Source organism: Giraffa tippelskirchi, chromosome 12 (genome assembly GCF_054371585.1).
Source record: "Giraffa tippelskirchi isolate mGirTip1 chromosome 12, T2T-mGirTip1v1.2.pri, whole genome shotgun sequence".
NCBI classification, from domain to species: domain Eukaryota; kingdom Metazoa; phylum Chordata; class Mammalia; order Artiodactyla; family Giraffidae; genus Giraffa; species Giraffa tippelskirchi.
In genome coordinates this window covers 56352910-56374997 of record NC_137286.1, presented here as the reverse complement: position 1 = coordinate 56374997, position 22088 = coordinate 56352910, and the positions used below count along the sequence as shown (strand labels likewise).

The following is a 22088-nucleotide window of genomic DNA, read 5'->3' as shown; positions in this document are numbered from 1 at the left end:
TTAGAACATCTCAGGTAAAAAATGTTTAAAAGTCACAACTGAATTTCAAATAGATATCAAAGATAATCTTTCAAAAAAATATTTTTTTAAAGGGGAGCCGCAGTCTATGCCCTACAATGCTTTATCCTGGTATGATCAGGCATATTTGCTGTCTCCTATTTCAATCTAGGGCTTCTCAATCTAAAAAAGCAATACTGACTGGGGAAAATAATCCCATTACCTGAGCTACCTACCACATCACTGGCTAGAGTCTTTGAGAAACTTTTGGGTAAATTCCAGGAGTTGGTGATGGACAGGGAGGCCTGGCATGCTGTGATTCATGGGGTTGCAAAGAGTCGGACACAACTTAGTGACTGAACTAAACTGAACTGAACTGAAGCTACCATTTGTAAGTATGGTGGTGGTTTAGTTGCTAAGTCGTGTCTGAATCTTGTGATCCCATGGACTGTAGCCCTCCAGGCTCCTCTGTCCAAGGGATTCTCCAGGGAAGAACACTGGAGTGGGTTGCCATTTCCTTCTCCAATTGTAAGTATGGTCAGTGAAATCAGCACACGACTGTTTACTAAATTCTGAGAGCATAGCAATGACTTTCTCCAATAGAACAATGTAATACCATAAAAGACCTTAGCAATTATCTGCCTAGAAATCTGCACTTTTTTTGTAGTGGGTAGAATAATAAATACTTAAGCTTTGTGGTCTCTGTCATAAACAGTAAACTCTATTGTCATTGGACAAAAGTGGCTGTAGACAATACATAAACGAATGGACTTGGCTCTAATCCAATAAAACTTTATTAACAAAAGCAAACATTAGGCAATATATCATGTGTGTTTCCTTGTTCCCCCAATCCCAGATCTGTTTCAGACTCTTCACTGAACATAAAGCAAAGCTAAGCACAAAGCCATCGCGATTTGCTCAAGAATATCCAGTCACCAAGTTGCCCTAGTAGCTCAGTTCTCATTAGAGGAACTTTTCCATATTAAAAAAAATAGAATTAATTTTAGTAACGCTCTCTCACTCTCAGTTTCCTCACTGGAAAAAAAAGATGAGAATAATGATAATGATAGAACATACCTTGCCTTTCATACAACATTTGGCCCAGTGGAAATTCTCCTTGACTGTAGCAAATGTTCTTGGCACAGGGTCTTGATACGATGTTTGTGTAAAGACAAACAGGCACACTCACAATTGTACTGCACAACCAGAGGTGTGAGTGTATATACGTGAGATGACTGTTCATGGAAATCTGGGTCAGTGGGACTTGGACACATACTGCCTTAGTGCACAGGGCAAAGAGAGCTTGGCACAGTATTTTTATATTTTGTTGACAGCAACTTCCTGCTTTGCTTTTCATATTTTTGTCAGAAAATATCATGCTGAAGTTTTATTAGAATAAAAAGAATAAAACTCAAGGGACCCTCAACAGACAAATCTACAAAGTCTAGGTTTGCTAGATAGATTTGTTGATGAATCTGACACCTCTGAGATGGAGACCCCTTGCAAAGTGTCACCATCCATGATGATCAAGGTTTCTAGAACTTTGTTGTGTGCCAAGCACTGATGAAAGAAGTTCATGTACAGGAGTTCGCTTAATGCTCACACATCAGGAGGTCTTCAATCAGGCATTAAACCCTCTTCTGGGCCCTGGGGTATGGCAGGAAAGCAAAATGAAAAAGTTTCCATTCTTGTGTGTTACATTCTTCAATAACTACATATATGATTCTGGGTGTTGGTAAGTGATATTAAGAAAAATAAAGTACCAACCAAATATATTAACACATATATGTGGAATCTAGAAAAATAGTATAGATTATCTTATTTGCAAAGCAGAAGTAGAGACACAGACATAAAGAACAAATATATGGATACCAAAGGGGGAAAAGGGGTTGAGAGGAATTTGGAGGTTGACATTGACATGCATACACTATTGATACTGTGTATAAAATAGATAACCAATGAGAACCTGCTGTACAGCACAGGGAACTCTTACTCAGTGCTCTGTGGTGACCTACATGGGCAGAAAATCCAAAAAGAGGGGGTATATGTACCATATACAGCTGATTACTTTGCTGTACAGTAGAAACTAATGCAGCTTTGTAAAGCAACTACACTCCAATAAAAATTAATTTAAAAAATAAAAGTAAGGTAAGGAGATAAAGAGATGGCAGAGCTCTTTAAAAAGATGACCAAGGACATTGACTCCTTTCAAGCATAAGCCTGAATAAAGTTGGTGAGCAAGCTAGGAGCACTCCTGAAGGAGTATGACCTAGACAGCATATTAAAAAGTAGAGACATTACTTTGCCGACAAAGGTCTGTCTAGTCAAGGCTATGGTTTCTCCAGTAGTCATGTATGGATGTGAGAGTTGGACTATAAAGAAAGCTGAGCCCTGAAGAACTGATGCTTTTGAAGTGTGGTGTTGGAGAAGACTCTTGAGAGTCCCTTGGACTGCAAGGAGATCCAACCAGTCCATCCTAAAGGAAATCAGTCCTGAGTGTTCATTGGAAGGACTGATGTTGAAGCTGAAACTTCAATACTTTGGCCACCTGATGCGAAGAGCTGACTCATTTGAAAAGACCCTGATGCTGGGAAAGATTGAAGGCAGGAGGAGAAGGGCGCGACAGAGGATGAGATGGTTGGATGGCATCACCGACTCAACGAACGTGAGTTTAAGTAAACTGTGGGAGTTGGTGATGGGTGGGGGAGCCTGGCATGCTGCAGTCCATGGGATTGCAAAGAGTAGGACACGACTGAGTGACTGAACTAAACTGAACTGAGGAGGAGAATGTGCCAAGACCATAATCAGAGGGTGCTCACAGTTAGGGGGTGCTGGGCATGTGTGAGGAACAGTAGGGGTTGTCCAGGACTCTTGAAACCAGTGAGCTAAAGTGATGCTCAGACCTGGGCCCACAGTGGGAAGTTGGAGTGTCCCCTACCTGAGTTGCCCTTGGGATGGCCTCCCCAACTCCTGCAGCAGGCTTCCAGGGCGCAGTCTCTCTGCACTGGTCATTGTCTCTGCTGGTGGCTCATGTGCACATCAGCGGCCTCCCCAAGGAGCATAGCCTTCCTGACTTCTCATGGAGCACCACCCTCCCTTGCTCTCAGTACTTCCTTCTCTGAGATATTCATCCACAGGGACATTTTCCCTGGCCACAGAGGAGATTGGCTTACTGGGAGGCCGTAAGAAAGACCAAAAGCTGGGTGGCTTAAACAACAGGCACTTATTTCCTTATAGTCCTGGAGGCTGGAAGTCCGAGACCAAGGTGTCAGCAAGGTTGATTTCTGCTGAGGTCTCTCTTCTTGGCTTGTAAATTGCTGCCTTGTCATTGGGTCTAAATGCAGTCTTTCCTGTGCTTGCCGACCCCTGGGGTCCCTCTGTGTGTCCAAATCCCCTCTTCTTTTGAGGATATCACATTGAATTAAGGCCCTCTCTAACAGCCTCCATTTAACTTAGTCAACCTCTAAAGGCCTTGTCTTCAAATACAGTCCCATTCTGAGGCACTGGAGACCAGGACTTCAACATCTGAATTTTGAAGGTGGTCACTTAAGCCCATAACAGAGGCATAATGGTTCATGGTGCAGCCTTTCCAGGTAGAGTTTGGTTCCTCTTTGCTGATCATTGGACATGCACTCGTTGGGTAGAGGATGACCAGGCTTCCTGATTTCCCACACACTAGGCACAGAGTGCCCATCCTCAATGTGTGTACCAAGGGGTATCCAGCCCCCTTCCAAGGAAAATCCATCAGCCTACAGTTTTCCCAAAGCAAAGGCTTTAGGGGGTCTGCTGGTTGGAGCAGAGCATTGATTGGGTGCTATGCTCCAGGAGGAGCTTGTATTCTCCTGTTGGCTCTACATCCTGTCTTACCTAGTTTCTAGCAGGTCCTCAGTACATCAGTATCAAATGAATGGAAGCTCTCAACTCTGCTTGGAGAGGAAATTAGGAAAGTCACTGCTCATAATTTCCGTGTTGGCAACCTGGAAGAACATACCTACACATCAACACAGTAAACTTGTAAAGGTGATCAGAAAAGCTTCAGCAAACCCCATTTTGATGAGATGATGGGAGAATTGCCAAATAACATGACTTTAGTACTCAAGGACATTGTCAGTCTGCAGAATACCCTGTTGGTGGGGTAAGTGCTGAATTCACTCCATGGGAGCCCCAGCATCCACAAGGCATTTTGTTGTGATTTTAGAGTGAAACTATGTGACCCACATGTATACATTTTCAGTCATGATTAAAGTTGGATCAGTCAACATGCTTTGACCTCCAAGGTCTCCTGACACATGTTTATGACTCACTTGCCTCAAAAATGGGAGAATAATGGCTTGCTAGAGAGAAAAAGAAAGGTGGAGTAGAGTCTGTTTTGGAGGATAGTCTTTTTGAGTGTCGGATCTGACATGTATGATTTAAACAGAGACCATGGTGTGTCCTTTCAAAAAAAAGAAATCAGACTCCAGTTGACATTCTGATGGTACTCCTGTTCCTCATGAGGAAAGCCTCATGAGGATTATTCAAACAGAAAATAACAAATTAACCCAAAAGAAAAAAAAAAGTTAATGTCTTAGAAAATTTTAATGACAGCATGATGTCCATTTAACAGAATTTAATTCAAATAACAGACAATGCATTTCCCAACTGGAACATTAGTTCTGTTTCCCAGCTGCTTCATCATTATGTCTTTATTATGTCTTACCTTAAAGTTGCTTCCACCACATCAGAAATAATTTACCCCTAGCCAGGTTTTAAATCAAGGATATTCATCAACTCACACTGGTTTGAAGTGATGATGTTATTTTCAATACTGGGGACCGAAAAGAAATGAGTTGAAAATGTTAAATGTGGTTCAAGTTCTTGTCACACCACAAGGAAAACAGATCCCAAGCCAAATTAATTTAGGAAGTAAGACATTTGAAAGCATTCTCCAGTCAACTACAGTTTGACATATTGTGATTGTCTTGATGAATAATGCAGCAGGACGCGAATTTCTCCAATACACTCACCAATGAAGAGGAAAACAGAGAAGATAATGTTCTTAACTAGTTACTCTTCAGACTTTTCCAAAAAGAACACTATTTGCAATACAGTGTCAAAGAACAGTGGGTCTCTGAGCTGGGCCATGACCAGACTAGCTTGCTGGTCAATTCATGTGTAACGTAGGTTCAGCCTCACTTGGGCTGGAGCCTGGAGCCCAAAGCCTGGCCCCAGACTGAAATTCTTCTGTACTTCAGTTTTCCTTTTGTTCCGACGCCACTTCTCTCAACAGTGCTTGACAATGAGTGATGCTCTGAAACCCTGCTCTTTCACACCCGGTGGGTGACCTATAACTTTTCATGGGTCACCTTTGACCTGGAAGCTGACAGTTTGATTTATTGTCCGGTGTTATGATTTATGAGTATCTTCTCAGAATAATTAACAGACAACAGGTGGCAGCATAATAATTTTGATTACCCAGCGGTTCATGAAACCACGACAAAGGTGACTTCATTTTCTGAATAAGGGAAGGACAACAATTAGAAATTAAACAAAGAAATGCTTTTATGCCATAGTTTTCAGCCTTTTGTCCGTCACAACAGAAGACTTATTTAAGAAGCCTGCATTCCTCTTAGATACCAGGAAAAAAAATACGGGACTTCTACTCAGTGAATATCAGAAGACACTTTTCATCACCGTATGGGTAGAATTATTTTCCTTTCTTTGGTGAAGTCTTGATTAATTGAGTTATGTCAGACCTGTCATGCAGACCACCTTTTAGCATCCCGTTTTTGACAATGGCCATTGCCCAGGGGAGAACTGATGGTCAAAGAAGTTTGGGAAAGCATTTAATTTTCTATAAAGCACTCTAACGTAATTCAACCAACTATACTTCTAGTCATTTCTGCCTGAGTATGCAAAAAAAGCCAAAAATACTCCCCTGCACAGAGCTTATTTTTATTTCAGAGTCTACAAAAAGCAATCTACATTTTTTTTTTAAATATTATATTATTATGGTCCCTGTTAGTTTCAACTTCCTCCCCTATTCTCAGTTTTTGTGGTGTTTTTCTTCAGGAGATACTACATCTCTTTTATTCAAGTCAAGGGGGGCATCCTCACTAGAGATTTTATTATGGGCACCTCACTCTCCTAGGGATTGACATTTATTTCCAAATGAATCCTCCGTGCATTTAGGTAAGCACCTACCTTTAAGAATGCCTAATGCCGTTTTTGTAATACTAAATAAAAATCAAGTCAGGTAAGATTTATCCCCCATAGCTCTCCATTTAATCTCTGCCGAAAATGGACCTAAGTGTTACTAATGAAATTGAAGTACACAGGCCTCTGAATATGTAACAGTCCTGCCTGCCACCCAAATGCGAGGTGGCTAAGGACCTCCCGTGCATATGAAATGCCATTTTGTACAGCTCCACCACAGTGATATTACAGGCTTATCATTTTAATTGACTTTCTGACATATAAAAATATTCCTGCAATCCTGCTTTACATTATAGTTTAATAACAGCTTAACACACATCTATGAAATATTCATTCCTGTTACATTCAAATTTTAAAATATCTGATGGAGAGTCTGGTTAATAGATAAAGGAGAGTTCCTGGAATATTAAAGACACTTAGGCGCAGGTAGGGTCCTCCACTGGAAAAGAAAGCACAAATACTATGAAGACTGCAGATTTTTTTTTTTTTTTTTTAATTCAGAAAGATCCTCTTGAACCAAACTCTGGTGAATATAAGGGCAATTTTGTGGCAGGTTTTTTTCTGGTTTTTTTTTCCTCTCGGACTACAGCTGCAAGTTTCCTGTTTCTGTTCCATCAGCCTCACTACACACAACCATATTTCTGAAGAAAAATCACAGAAATACTAGATTCATACATTTATGCTTGAAGCATTCTAGGGATAAAAACCTGCATATTTAGCAAACACCTCAGCAAACCCAGTGCCAGAGAAATCCACCGTTTGGTTAACATGTTTCCAGGATCTCCACCCACCTTTCAGCTTCAGGGAGCAAGTTGGGGAGAAAGTTTACTTTTCACACATGATACATGTGCGAATCATGAGGTGATTTCGGTACTTTGTTCCCCATCAATTTTTAAATTAATTATCTGGAAGCAAGCAGCGGTTAATTTTGGCCATAGACTTTTTGATTAGAAGCTTTGACCCCTTTTGCCTTTTGGCATCTCCTATACAATCCCCTGACATGCAGGGTAACCCTTGACACCTGACTCAACACAAAGTCACACCCTGGCCGGGCCATCTTCCACATTCAGCAATCCTTTTGTTGCCGTGGGACCTTCACCCACCTCCAGCCTCCTCTAAGACATGCTTCTCCCTTGTCTTCCCCTTAAGCCTCTGCATCAAACTTATTTCCCAGGGAAAAGAACAGCTCCCCACCCCCCCCCATCCCGACTTTGTGCCATTACTTCTGTTTTTACAAACTTTTCACTACGGCATCATCCCATATGTTTGTGCAGCGCACAAGAAGGCTTCTTTAGAAAGCGCTGATGCTAATTATAAATTTAATTTGCATTTTAATTAGAATGGTAGCAAATTAAAAGCGTGGCAGCTGGAGAATTTTGAACGCTTTGCAGAGATTTGGTGTCAGTATCTCCCTGTTTTTGACTTTGCAGCCCTTTCTGTTTTTCTCCCTTGCTATCTTTCCTTCACACTAGCTTATTGGCGATTTTTCCCCCCTCATCCCTCAGTCTCTCTCTTTCTCTCTCATTCCTTTCATTTGTATATTTCCCTATTCCTCCATGCTCCCCCCTCCCCTAAGGATCAACTTACGAATTCTTTCTTTCTGGTGCTGATAAGTGGTTGCTGCCTGCCTGGTGCCAGCATACAGTGTGCAGTGGTGATAGAGTGTGTGTGTACAGCCTTTTAAAGCCCCTTCTGGTGTTCTCACTTTTGTGCTCCACGTCTGTCATACAGGTAGGAATCTGATATTTCCTTTCCTGGAAGCAGGGAGCTGTTTGTACTCCTTGAGCCTCTGTTTACCACAAATTTTGGTCTCAATATCAGTGTCTTTCAATGACTCGAAATCTTGGCCATGGGTCTTGGACGCATTAATAAAATATTCATCAGGCCCTCAGCTGCCCCCTCCGCGTCTGAGCAGAGACATTGTTCAGGGTATACCTCTGGGCAAAAGCCCTGTGCTGTCAGCCCGCAGACTCCAGTGGCCGCGTTTCTCAGAGCTGCCTCTCACTTGGGATGTAAGCATGTCTGTTTGCAGCGCTCACGTGAGCACATTGAGTCAGTTCTGTCGTTTTCCCTATGTTGTGTCTCCATGGTCATTTTCCTCCCTTCTGTTCGCTTCCCCCACAGTGTCCTTGCTCAATAATTTTCATTAATTGATTGACAGCTCTGATAGACCCAACTAACCTCTATCTCACTCTCATGTCTGTTTTTAAATAAGTACTTGTACGTCCAATGACCTTGTCGCCTCATCAGCTATCAGAAAATGAGCATGCAGATATGGAAGGAGCTGATTAGCAAAATAAGCAATAGATCTCATTGCTGGCTGAAGTCCACCGTGAGGAGTGACAGCAAAACTTTGCCGTTTTACATTTCCGAGAGCCTTAAAAAATAAAAGGGTAAGCAATAAACCGGTGATGCTGAAACTCAGTGGCATCTGTTCAAACGTCTTAGGAACAAGCCCCTGCCCATCATTTGGTCACCCTGAAGGAAGAGGAGGAAGGTGTGGGGTTCGTGCCTCAACAGCTCAGGGAAGGAAGACACCTAGCAGTCACCTCACTGGTTCTCCTTAAACCTTGAACCCAAGCAGTTCTGACTGAGAGCGTTATTCATCCTAAGAGCAGTTTGCTTCTACAGGATTCTGTGTGCACACTTGTGTGTGTGTTACTTTTTCTCTACCTGTGTAGTCTTGATTTGGGGGTATGCTAGACAGATCAACCTTCAAGAGTTACTATTGATAATGAGCTTACGACTCTCATCCAACTAATAAGCAGGGAAATGTACTTCTACATCATCAAACTCCCAACACTTTACTAGATACTAAGACAAGATAAGGGATGGTAATCTACAACTGATAGCAGCAAAAACTTGCTATAGCCTGTTTTAAATATGCTGATTTTTACCTAAGTCAGTAGTCATATCCTATGAATGAGGCTGAATTAGAAAGTTACCAATTACTTAATGGTAAGACATCATATTTCTCAAACTACCAAAAAATAAAAATAAAATAAACCCACTGATACAAATGTCAAAATTTAAGTTTTAATTCCAAATAATTTTTAGTGGATACTATCACTCATTTTACTTGATGAATATTTTACATTTTTCATTTCAAGGGCCTCGAACATGATTTAAAAACTATTTACATCAGGGATGCTGATAAAAGTGGAATTTCCTAAGGGAAGAATTGTTTTATAAGTACAATCTATAATTTACACCAAGTTTTGGAAGTCGGAGACAGCTAAGTTGCCAAATAAACTATTTTATATTTTTATAAGGTTGATTGAGGTTATTTCAGAAATAAAAAAAACCTGACACAAAATTAAGTTCTTTAAAATTTGGACCCAGGAGAGTTAGAAAAAAAGACGGCATTAGCGTTTACTTTAAGTATAGAGGCAAACTGATAAGATGTGCTGAAAGTAACATTTTGATGATGGCAAAGGTATCTGGAGTTTCACAGTTTGATTTACTGATAATTTAAACTTTGTTGTAAAGAGTGCTTTATTACATAAAAATTTGCTTCTTTAATTTGTAATTTTCATTTGAGAATTCTATCTTGAATTTTCAAAAGCAGGAGTATCTCTGTGATACTGGCATTTTAAAAATGTTAATAAGCATATTGCCATCAAAGAGTAATTGTTTAAAATAGTGGATAATGGTATGCAAAACGTTGGCCATGACTTACCCTAATTAAGTAATACAATTACAAGACAAAATAGTGAAAATAAAAGTTTTCATTTCTTGTGCCAATGTGGCATCCACCACTTGCCTTCTTCTTAGCCAAAATATACCCACTGTAGTTTAAAACTGTACATGTCAATCCCCTGGCTTTGAAACGAAACACACATTTTTGATGGCATTTTGAGATGGACAATGCAGTTTTTCGAGATAAATCTTTTCACTGCCACTTTGGAAAGGTTTAGTTTTTCTTCATGTAATTTTTTGCAGCTGTACAAAACACTTTCATTAACCCAAGAATGGATTATTTGGAGTGCTAATTAATTGATTCTTCAAAATGCCAATTGACACACTCCCAGGGAAAACCTGATCTAAGCAACTATGTTAATCAAGCTATTGTACTTGTGGTTCTGTCTGAATATCAGACCATCTGAAATGAGGAGAACTTTGCCATTACTCGCCTGGCCCTCTCATGGGCAGCTAATTAATATGAGCTGAATATGACAGTTGTACTTGTACGTTCGCTGTACTGCCTGACAATAACTCTATAAAATTACATTTCAGCTAAAGAATGGAAACAGTGTTAAATACCATTATTTGCCTTCCTTTGATGTCTCAGAGTCATTATGAAAGCAATTACAGCAGTTTCTCTGTCTGTATGTCTACGGGGTATTTATTATCTGTATCTGTCTGAATCCTTTGCCAGGTGGAGAATATATGGCATATTAAAGACAAGGGAATCAAGCCACAATTATCAGAATGGGAACAGAGAAAGAAACAAAATCAGAGTTTGGTGGATGATCCTGCCAGAAAACAATAATTTAATATTGAAGTCTGGTGATCTGGGGGAAACTTACAGGCTCTTTTTATTTATTTAAATTAAAAAAAAAATTCTCCAGGTTCACAAAGCTCATGAATCTAGGGCAAAATTAATCAAAACCAATAGGGAACTGGAAAATACAAAAACAAAAGGGAAAAAAAACCTCAGGACAGCAGCAGAAAACATATTTTGCTTCTTAATTATAAGCGAATATTCTCCTTTTCCACAAGCCCTTTCCTAAACAACGGGTGCAGTCCACAAGATGGGTTTTTGCTTTTCCAGGTAAAATGACCCATGGTCTTTTTCGCACATGGAGTGACAGACACCAAGGATTCAATTTTCTGATCACCTCCAGGACTTTCCCAGTGCTGTTGGAATCTGGCATAATTCCGACAAATCCCTGTGCAGCTCAGTTCTAACTCCTCGCTATGAAAGATGTCTCTGCACTTCAAAGGACACTTCTGACTGACAGGCAAGGCATGGCGGCTGCCCGCCCCATGGTGGAGTTTTTCTCCAGGGCGGTATCAGAACTGGCCTCTATATGATTCAATTCAGAGAATATTGATTGCGTCTCCCCGTGTGTTCTGCATTCCGTGAATGCTGTGGCGAAGAAGAGATGAAAAAGACGGGTGGGTGGGTAGAGGTCTCTCCCTTTGAAGGACTGAAGGAGAGAGACAGAGCCCAGCCATTTTTTAGCCAGGCGTTGGGCAAAGTTCTTGATGTGCATTATCGTGTTTCATCTGTGTGATAGCGTACGAGGTGGTTTCTATTATCTCCATTCATGGACCAACAAATCACAGTGCCCAAGGGTGAGGCAATTTGCCCAAAGTCACACAATTGAGTGTCAGGGCTGGGCTTCAAACTACCTTCCGTCTGGCTCCAAAGCCTTGCTCTCTCTCCTAGCTCATATTCCTCCAAATGCCTAAGATCTTACTGGGGGCAACCACAAGTGATGCGGGTACCACGTGCTGCCAGGAAGGGGGAGAAAGAAGGTGGTCTACAGGGAGAAGCTGGAGCTTTGATTCGCACAGCCTCCTGCAGATGGACAGAACCACAAGGAGGAAGGGAGTCCCTATCTTTCCTCTCCTTCAGGATTCCTCACTAAGACCCAAACGTGGTCTCCTACATAATGAAGTTAATAAATGTGATTTGCAAAACACTGCAGAGAGAAATGCGTTCATTAATATTACTGATCCTAAACAGATTGACATAGGATTAGCCAAGATATATTTGAAGGACACTGAAGAGATGGGCTGCTTAGAATGAAGGGTTGGAATTCTGATGTGCTGTGTCCATAAAGCTTTGATGAGCATTGCCTTGTGTATCCAGAGAGCAGGACCCTTCTGGGAGGAGATAAGTGGACACAGAGATGCTAGGCAAAGAGAACTTAAAACAGTACAGCCACTACAACCAAGAGTCTGCCAATCTCAGCTATGACAAACGGTTCTCTTTTTTTTTTCCTTCTTCTCTATCTACAGCTGCTTTTTTTTGACATTTGCATTGGAAAAGTTAAACCACTGTCCAGATCAGGAAGGATGCTCTAACAGGCCATCAGTAGCACAGTCTGAATGGTATCTCGCTTGCAAATATAAAATTGTTTCAACTACTGCAAAAAATAAAGTCAGCTGCTGAAACAGTTAACAAAAGGCTTAGCTGAATTGGACAAAGGGCTGAATGTACATTCGTGATGCTAACACCTGGAGTCATGGAAAAGACAGATATTTATTTAACAAGAAGGACCATGGAAACATTTTATTTTTTTGTCCCACGTAACTTTAGCTCAAGTACCTCAACAGAGTTCATGGAGTTGGCAATTCCAGTACCTGCAAAGACTGGATCTGAATTGAACCACGTTTCTGTTTTGTTTCCAGAACAAAATGTTTGTATATTTTTCAAATATGTGAGTAATAAACTAACTTATGTATTTTTATTAATAAACAAAGTAGTAAACCACTTATAAAGGAGGAAAAACAATAAGGGCAATAAATTAAGACCAACTTGGGCTCAAGGTCGAATCTTTCCATCTCTGTGCATTGGAGGATGTTTTTTTCCCCTTGAATAGAAATGTCATTTGCTTCCCAAGGTTACTATGATGTCTTAAGTAAAATAAAAGATACAAATTATCTAGCAATATAGATGGCAGGTAGTAGGTGCACCATACATGTTATCACTCCTTTTCAGTTTTTAATTTGGTGCACGAAATTTTATTTGGAGTAGAAAGAGAAATTGTCACACAAGCTTCAATAGCAATTAGGACTGGGAATGGCTTAAATAATTTCAGCTTTTAAAGATAGTTTGTATGTTTCTTTCATGAGAAATTTAATTCTTGTAATCAATGATGATTTTTATTTTGAAGGTTTGTAATCATCATTAAACATTCATTAAGGAAAAAAATTCAACATGCCTGTATCATGGGTACATGTCTGTATCACAGGTGAGGTTATACTGCAGTAACAAACCATTACCAACAACGTAACTCAAAGGTCTCAGGCTCTCAGAGCAACACGAGGTGCTTTCCCATGTCTGCTTCACATCCTGTGGAGATTCTGCAGGATCTGCTCCGTGCTGTCCCCTCTCGGGGACTTCAAATGTTTCTTATCCCCGTGGCAGAAGGGAAGGAAGCTGGAGGGTCCCACTTGGACAATTAGATGCTCCAGCCTGGAAGTGACCCGGATCACCTCTTCTAACAGCTGATGCTCCTGAAGCAGTCACAGGGCCCTACCTAACTCCAAGACCCCAAGTTTTTCAAGCCTAACCATTTCCCCAGAAGGAAAACTGGGGGAAAGTGGTGAGCTGGTTGCTACACTGGTCTTAGACGACCATTTTTACACGTTTTCAAATGCTTATAAATATCTGAACTTAAAATTTAATGGAAGAGCAGACTGACTGCAAAATCGAACCACTTTTTTACAACTGTAAACGTGTCTCCTAATACTCTTTTCGAAGTTCATTAAGTACCAGGTTGTCTTGATTTTTTTCCTTTGGGATCAGGTCAGTCACAAGTATCGAGACCCGTCAGACTCTTTGAAGCTGAGCAGACCTCTTGGATATTGGCTGCAGACTCGGGTGAAAGCGTTTCTCCTGGCCATTGCCAGCACTCCCTTTTGCTGCCCTGATCAATAACTCTAGCTAAAAAAGCATCAAACATCTCAAAGACATCCCAAAGGCACAGGTCGCCAAAGGGAATAAAAAGAAAACATCGCATACATTAACGTTCTCCTTAGGCTGTGCAGACATCCTTGTAGGCCCGAGGCCTACAAGAGGCCAGTGGTGATTGGGATGCTTAAAATTAGAGACTTGAACAACATTTCTTTATGAAATAGCTTTTTGAGCCTCTAGAGAAAAGAATTCTCATTCAAAGAGTGACAGTTTCCTCTTTCGCAACCTGCATTTTCTCACCAAGGAGGTGAGAAAGGACAAAAAAAAAAGAGAAACCAAAAAAAAAAAAACAGGAGAATGATGCCAAGGATACTGATAAATATATAATAATAACAATAACATCTTATTAAGATCGAAAATAATGTAAATACAAGGTGTTGACAAGAATGTGGGGCCAGCTAGCAATCTCATCCATTGCTGGTGATAGCATAAATAGAAAAACACAATTCTTGAGGGCAATTTGGAAATATGCAGCAAAATTCTCAAAAAAGAAAAATGCATGCCCTTTCACTCAGCAATTTCACTGTTAGGATTCTACTTTAAGGAAGTAATCAGAGATGAGTTTAAAGGCATGTTTATATGCTGCTGCTGCTAAGTCACTTCAGTCGAGTCCGACTCTGTGAGTTGCCATTTCTTTCTCCAATGTTGATATGAATTATCATATTACTTATAACAGTGAAATAATAAAATATGCTGAATATACAATAGGAATTCAATTAAGTATATTCTATATGTGAAATGCTAATAAGCCGTTGAAACTCACATATGTGGGTACATTTCTATATGAGCAGAGAAAAAACACTGGAGCAAAACAAACAATTCTAAAGATATTTGATACAAGACAGAAGAGTAGGATATGAAAAGTTTGTCCTTTTTGCTTTTTCTTTTATTTGGTCCATGTACATTATTTGAAAAAAAAAAGATACAAATAAATAAAAATAAACTTTTAGCATGACCTCTTAGAGTTACTTGCTAAGTTATGAAGATGGGTTCTCATCTGCTGTGTCCTAAAATGTATATGAGGTAGACAAGGAAGTACAATTACTTCTATTTTCCAGAAGATAAAATGAGGTTCAGAAATTTTGAACACTATCTTAAACTGGATTTATAATTGCAGTGGGCCTGTGTAAATATTAGTATCTAACGACACAATCAAGATAAACCAGTAATTTGTAAATTAATGAAAATGTGCATTGAAAAGTGAACTGAAGGGACTCCCCCTGTTTTTCCAGTGGTTAAAAGTTCACCTTGCAATGCAGAGGGTGCAGGTTCCAGCCCTGATCAGGGAACTAAGATTTCAGATGCCCTGGGGCAACTGAGCACAGGCACTGCAATTACTGAGCCCTTGCAATGGAAGATCTTCATGATGCAACTAAGACCCACCATGACCAAATAAATAAACATTAAAAAAAAAAAAAAAGAAAAGGAAACAGAAGTGAACTGAAGCAGTAAGTTACTTAAAATATCTTTTGTATTATGTTATACATACTTTAATTTTAAAACATCAAATTTTAGTTAGTATAAGTCATGTTAAGATGGAAAATATGTCTTTTTTCTTTAAGGGTAAGATGCTAGACTCAAGAGATAGGAACGAATTGTTAATATATCACTTTTTTGAAACACATTCTGACATTTGTTAATTAAACTTTTCTTAAGGTTTAATGCATTGTCAACATAGGGCACATTTTCAGGAAAGCCTTGTGATCCTCCCAAGATTTAAAATAATCCAAAAGCTCATTTTGACATTCTACCTAATGTAGATAAAAGAGTATTTTAAGCTCATGCAAATCTAAAGAAACAGGGAAATTTCATTCATCCCATTAATTAGTAGGTAACACACTTATGTTTCTCTGAAAGGATGATTAACGCAGACTTAAACACCCTTTTTGGTTTTACAAAGTTAATATTATTTAATTACATGAGATTAAAGTTATACCATACCACATAGTTTATTCAGTATAGATGGGGTCAGAAGTTACAGTGTTTAGCCAAGATCACCTTTTGCATTTTTCCAATATTGAATAAACATGACAATTTTAAATTATAAATGCTGACAATATTTAAGAGGTTTCTCATGTCTTCTAATTTTAGCTTAATAGTCTTCTCTCCTGATGTCACTAATTTTCTTGGGGTCATAATTCCATACAATGAAATGAACCAAGAGTGAGGATAAAACCCAATCTGTAATCTGAATGTTATCAGATTACAGTGAAGGTGTTATCTGAACAAAAGCTTCCTACAGAATGTGTAAATGTAATTAATGTGAGTGGCTTGCTGGGGAAGTAGATACACTGCAATCTGCTCAGTCTTACACAGAATCTGGGAGACCTATGCCTCTTAGCGACCCACTCCAGTATTCTTGCCTGGAAAATTCCATGGACATAAGAGCCTGGCAGGCTGCAGTCCATAGGGTTGCAGAGTTCAATACCACGAACGCACACTCGCGAACGCACACACAAACGCACACGTGCCTCTGGTTACTTTCCAGAAGCAAGTCAGGTAGCGTGGGAGGAGCATGGACACCAGCCCACCTTCTTAGACATGCAACCTCCAGCTGGTGTACAATCTCCAAGTCACACTTTCTTCATGTGCAAAACAGGCTACATCAGGTCTTGCAATGAGTAAAACGTGACTGTGTGTGTAAAGGAGATGGTGTATTAAAGGTGGAGATGGAAATGGCAACCCACTCTAGTGTTCTTGCCTGGAGACTCCCAGGGATGGCAGAGCCTGGTGGGCTGCCGTCTATGGGGTGGCACAGAGTTGGACACGACTGAAGCGACTTAGCAGTGGCAGCATGGGTATTAGTTTCCTTGCCTCTCCCCCATCCCCTTAACAAAATATTAGACTGTAAGGATTCTAACATCGGGCAGAGGAAATCTATCTATCAAAAGATGAAGTGCATCTGTAAACTGGTTTAACTGGAATGACATGTCAGTCTGAACTGACAATCATAAATATATGAGGCAGATATTATAAAATACCTAGATATTTTATGTAATGATGGATTTTTTTTTTTAAAGAGAAGAATGAAAATGGGGAGAGGGTAGAATTAATAATAAATACTATCTACTTAAATCATTAATTAAAGATCTGATTTAGGTTTGGTTCTTTCCCAAAGTGACAGGAAAAGTATGCTTTATTAATTCTGATTCCATCACAAAAGTGAAAAACTGAGAAAAAGGAGTGCTGACCTCCAGATAAGAAATGAAATGAAAATACCCAGATGGAATCTTGGTTTTGGACGTGGTCAGTGCAACACAATGCTGTCCCCACATCTGAGAGCAGTGGGTTCCTTTCCTGGAGTCTGTTATGCGGACTTGTCTTGCTGCCATATTCACTGATTCGGGCATTGAGTCACCACAAGAAGCCAGTTCAGCCCCAGCACTCTGCTGGACACCAGAGATGCAAGCAAGAATAAAACTCAAAACTCGACTGCAAATCTCTCCATAAAAATTAGAATAGTAACTGTGTACACTTTCTTCACAGTTTCTAAAGCACTTTTGTGTGTCTTCTGTTTAGCAACCCTGTACAGCAGTCATTATTGTCATTAACCCACACTTTCAGAAATGTGAGATGAAGGCTCAATGAACTAAGGCCATTTCTTGAAGAACTACTCACTCATTGACAGAAATTCAAGACACCTGCAATCCATGATCCTTGATTAAAATTTGGATTTAAAAAAACTAAGAGCAAAGCAAACATACCAAGAAGAAAGTGGGAGTGTGGAGAGTTTTGCGGATGATGGACTGTGATACCCAGAAGGCTAAGGGGAAGGGCTTAGGCAGTTGGGAAGGTCAGGAGCAGAGGCAGAGGAAGCGATGTACAGGGGTTCACGGTGATCAGAGCGTGAAACAGGAGAGCAGGACCCCCGGGCCAAGACTGAAGGCCATACAGGAGACAAACGGCAGAGCAAGAGAGAGATGAGTGGACACAAGGCAGATCTCGTGGAGAGACTGCAAAAACAAAGGGGCAAGGCACGTGGGTGTTCAACCCCAGCTCCGATCAGCAGTCAACTTCGTCAAGCTCCTTACTTTCCCAAGATGACTCTTTCTTCCACAGGGAAGCGGGAAAGGGGTTGAAGTTTCCCACCTTCAGGGTGGGCTGCTCCGAGTCTGGCCCTCACACTAACTGTCCTCTCCGAGAGAGAGGTCTGTGGAGCTTGCTGCCCTCAGTCTAAGCCTGCAACAGTTTTCAACATCCATGTGCTTTGCCCCTTTGGCATCTGGAGAAGTCTGGGAACTTTTCTCTGCATATTTCTAAGTACTAAGGCAACATAAGTGGGCTTAGAGAGAAAACAATCATTGAGAAATACAGTTTTTAAAATATAACTTGAAAGTATAAAGTTTTCTATAAAGAAAGCTGAGTGCCAAAGAATCAATGCTTTTGAACTGTGGTGTTGGAGAAGACTCTGCAGAGTCCCTTGGACTGCAAGGAGATCCAACAAGTCAACCCTAAAGGAAATCAGTCCTGAATAGTCATTGGAAGGACTGATGTTGAAGCTCAAACTCCAATACTTTGGCCACCTGATATGAAGAACTGACTCATTTAAAAAGACCTTGATGCTGGGAAAGATTGAGGTTGGGAGGAGGAAGGAACAATAGAGGATGAGATGGTTGGATGACATCAATGACTCAATGGACATGAGTTTGAGTAACCTCCGGGAGTTGGTGATGGACAGGGAGGCTTGGCATGCTACAGTCCATGGAGTCACAAAGAGTCAGACACGACTGAACGACTGAACCAAACTGACTGAAAGTATAATAGAGAAGGATATGTGCTGGTTTCTTCAAACATTAACAGTGAGTCTGATAGCTATCATGCTTTGAGATAGTGTGAGCATAAACCTTGTTTTATCATCGTGGAATGTGAAGGCAACTGGGCCTTAAGAAGCAGCACTACGCGAACAAAGTTAGTGAAGGTGATGGAATTCCAGTTGAGCTATTTCAAATCCTAAAAGATGATGCTGTGAAAGAAGTGCATTCAATATGCCAGCAAATTTAGAAAACTCAGCAGTGGTCATAGGACTGGAAAAGGTCTGTTTTCATTCCAATCCCAAAGAAAGGCAATGCCAAAGAAGGCTCAAACTACCACACAATTGTACTCATCTCACATGCTAGCAAAGCAATGCTCAAAATTCTCCAAGCCAGGCTTCAACTGTACGTGAACTGTGAACTTCCAGATGTTTAAGCTGGATTTAGAAAAGGCAGAGGAACCAGAGATCAAATTGCCAACATCTGCTGGATCATCAAAAAAGCAAGAGAGTTCCAGAAAAACATCTACTTCTGCTTTATTGACTATGCCAAAGCTTTTGTCTGTGTGGATCACAAAAAACTGTGGAAAGTTCTTAAAGAGATGGGAATATCAGACCACCTTACCTGCCTCCTGTGAAATCTGTATGTGGGTCAAGAAGCAACAATTAGAACTGGACATGAAAAAACAGACTGGTTCCAAATAGGAGAAGGAGCATGTCAAGGCTGTGTACTGTCACCCTGCTTATTTAACTTATGTGTGAGTACATCATGAGAAATGCTGGGCTGGATGAAGCACAAGCTGGAATCAAGATTGCAAGGAGAAATGTCAATAACCTCAGATATGCACATGATACCACCCTTATGGCAGAAAGCGAAGAAGAACTAAAGAGCCTCTTGATGAAAATGAAAGAAGAGAGTGAAAAATTTGGGTTAAAACTCAATATTCAGAAAAATAAGATCATGGCATCCAGTCCCATCACTTCATGGCAAATAGATGGGGAAACGATGGAAACAGTGTCAGACTTTACTTTTTGGGGCCCCAAAATCACTGTAGATGGTAATTGCAGCCATGATTTAAAAGACACTTGCTCCTTAGAAGAAAAGCTATGACCAACCTAGACAGCATATTAAGAAGCAGAGACATTATTGCCAACAAAGGTCCATCTAGTCAAAGCTATGATTTTTCCAGTAGTCATTATGGATATGAGAGTTGGACCATAAAGAAAGCCGAGTGTGGAAGAATTGATGCTTTTGAACTGTGGTGTTGGAGAAGACTCTTGAGAGTCCCTTGAACAGCAAGGAGAGCCAACCAGTCCATCCTAAAGAAAATCAGTTCTAGATATTCATTGGAAGGACTGATGCTGAAGCTGAAACACTTGGCCACCTGATGCAAAGAAGTGACTCATTGGAAAAGAGACTAATGCTGGGAAAGATTGAAGGTGGAAGAAGAGGATGACAGAGGATGAGATGGTTGGATGGCATCACTGATTCAATGGACATGAGTTTGTGTAAACTCCAGGAGTTGGTGATGGACAGGGAAGCCTGGTGTGCTGCAGTCCATGGGGTCGCAAAGAGTCAGACATGACTGAGCGACTGAACTGAACTGAACTGAAACCTTGTTTTGAGATATCTGCAACAGTTACATGATGTAAAAATATCTATGATTTCTACAGGTGACAAAAATACAGCTAGTGCTAATACCATCATGATTTATTTCTGTCATTCATTATTAAAAGAAATGCTGCATTTCAGTTGTTAGTGGCTGTCAAAATTGAGAGATCTCGAGTTACAAATCTTGGTAAGGAGACCCACAGATGCCAAGCTCTGTGCTGGAAGATATACCTGGACCTCTTATAATTATCCTCTGTGACTCTGAGAACTCTGTTAACTGTAAACAAAAATTTAAGGGGTTATTGTGGTCCCTTTATGCCTTGTGAACACTGCTGAAGGCTCTGCTGAATAATGTCAGAGTGGATGATCATGACTCTCTCCAAGTCACAACACTTGGGCTGTACAACTCTCCATCTTTAGATCACCTATTGCGTGCATGTTTTTGTGCTCAGTGGATAAGTCATGTCCAACTCTGTGACCCCGTGGACTGTAGCTCACCAGGCTCCTTCATCCATGGGATTTCCCAGGCAAGAATCCTGGAGTGTGTTGCCATTTCCTCCTCCAGGGGATCTTCCCAACCCAAGGATTAAACCTATGTTTTCTGCATTGGCAGGTGGATTCCTTACCACACAGCCACCTGGGAAACTGGATCACCTACTATGTGGCCCTTAATATATAGTTTGTATGTTTTCTTAAATGCTGTATTTTTCACATCTTCTCAGTGCTTCATGTCCAAATTAAGATCCCAGTTATTACCTATTCTCCAAAACCCAGTTTCAAATAAACCAACTTAAAAAATGAGTTTTAACCTAGAATCCACTGTGATGAATTTTTTTTGAAATATTCTAAACTAATTTTTAAAAGTCTTTCTCACTTATAAAAAAAAATAGATAAAATACAGAACATTTAGATACCTTATTTAATGGACAGAAAGATGTCCTGAAATACAGTTCTATCATGTATTGACCATGTTGATCTTTGGGAATAAAGGCAACTTAATTGCTGTCTTATCTATTTAAATTGCATCTCATTTAGGTGGCTTCAATAAGAATATATGTAACAACATAGCTAAAAAACACAAATTAAAATAAAACATGTGTAAGAACAAAAATGTCCAGGCCAAGAAATGTATATGAAATAGAAATTAAGAGAGATAGTTATTATAGGTAAGCCTCCAGAAGATCAATGTGAGAAAAAATTGATGGTCGTTAATTTTAGAAGAAAAATTAAAACTTCTGGTTTACAGGAAAGTCCAAAATTTCCTAGGGCTTCCCTGGTGGCTCAGCAGTAAAGAACCAGCCTGCCAATGCAGGAGATGCGGGTTTGATCCCTGGGTTGGGAAGATCCCCTGGAAAAGGAAATGGCAACCTACTCCAATATTCCTGCCTGGACCAAGGAGCTTGGAGGGCTATAGTGCATATGGTTGCAAAAGAGTCAGACATGACGTAGCAACTGAACAACAAGAACTAGTCTTTCCCAGAAGTAAATTTCAAAGCAATTTCTCCATGGAAGCTTATGCAGGAACCCTGACTGGTGACAAGGAACATACTTTCAGTAACTTTCTCACAGCAAAAAATGGCGACAGGTTACATATAACTGATCTTGTCATATTCTTTTGACTTGACTGTGAAAAGAGTGTGAGTTAATATGGGCTAGATATTGGACCATGTGTGACTTTAAAATCAACCCCTTAGGTACTGTGGCTGGTAGACTCTTGGGTGGACTCAGTGAGTCACCTCCTGGTGCTCACACTGTTAGGTAGTTAGAACAGGAAAAAGGAGTCCAGAATGGTTGTGGCTAGAAGATAAGGGAAAAGCCCGCAAAAAAAGAACAAAGGAAAGTCTGAGGACTGGAGTGAGGACCTCAGGTAGAACACACAGCCC

General features: G+C 40.3%; 1 long non-coding RNA gene across 1 annotated transcript; it reads right to left on the bottom strand.

Annotated features, from left to right (window-relative positions):
* Positions 1 to 773: 773 nt before the first annotated feature.
* Positions 774 to 21158, bottom strand: LOC145530369 (uncharacterized). Its single transcript, XR_014071711.1, has 2 exons — positions 2936 to 21158; positions 774 to 1644 (listed from the first exon to the last, which is right to left on the bottom strand). It is a non-coding gene; the product is annotated as an uncharacterized LOC145530369 (long non-coding RNA).
* Between the last annotated feature and the right edge of the window lie 930 nt (positions 21159 to 22088).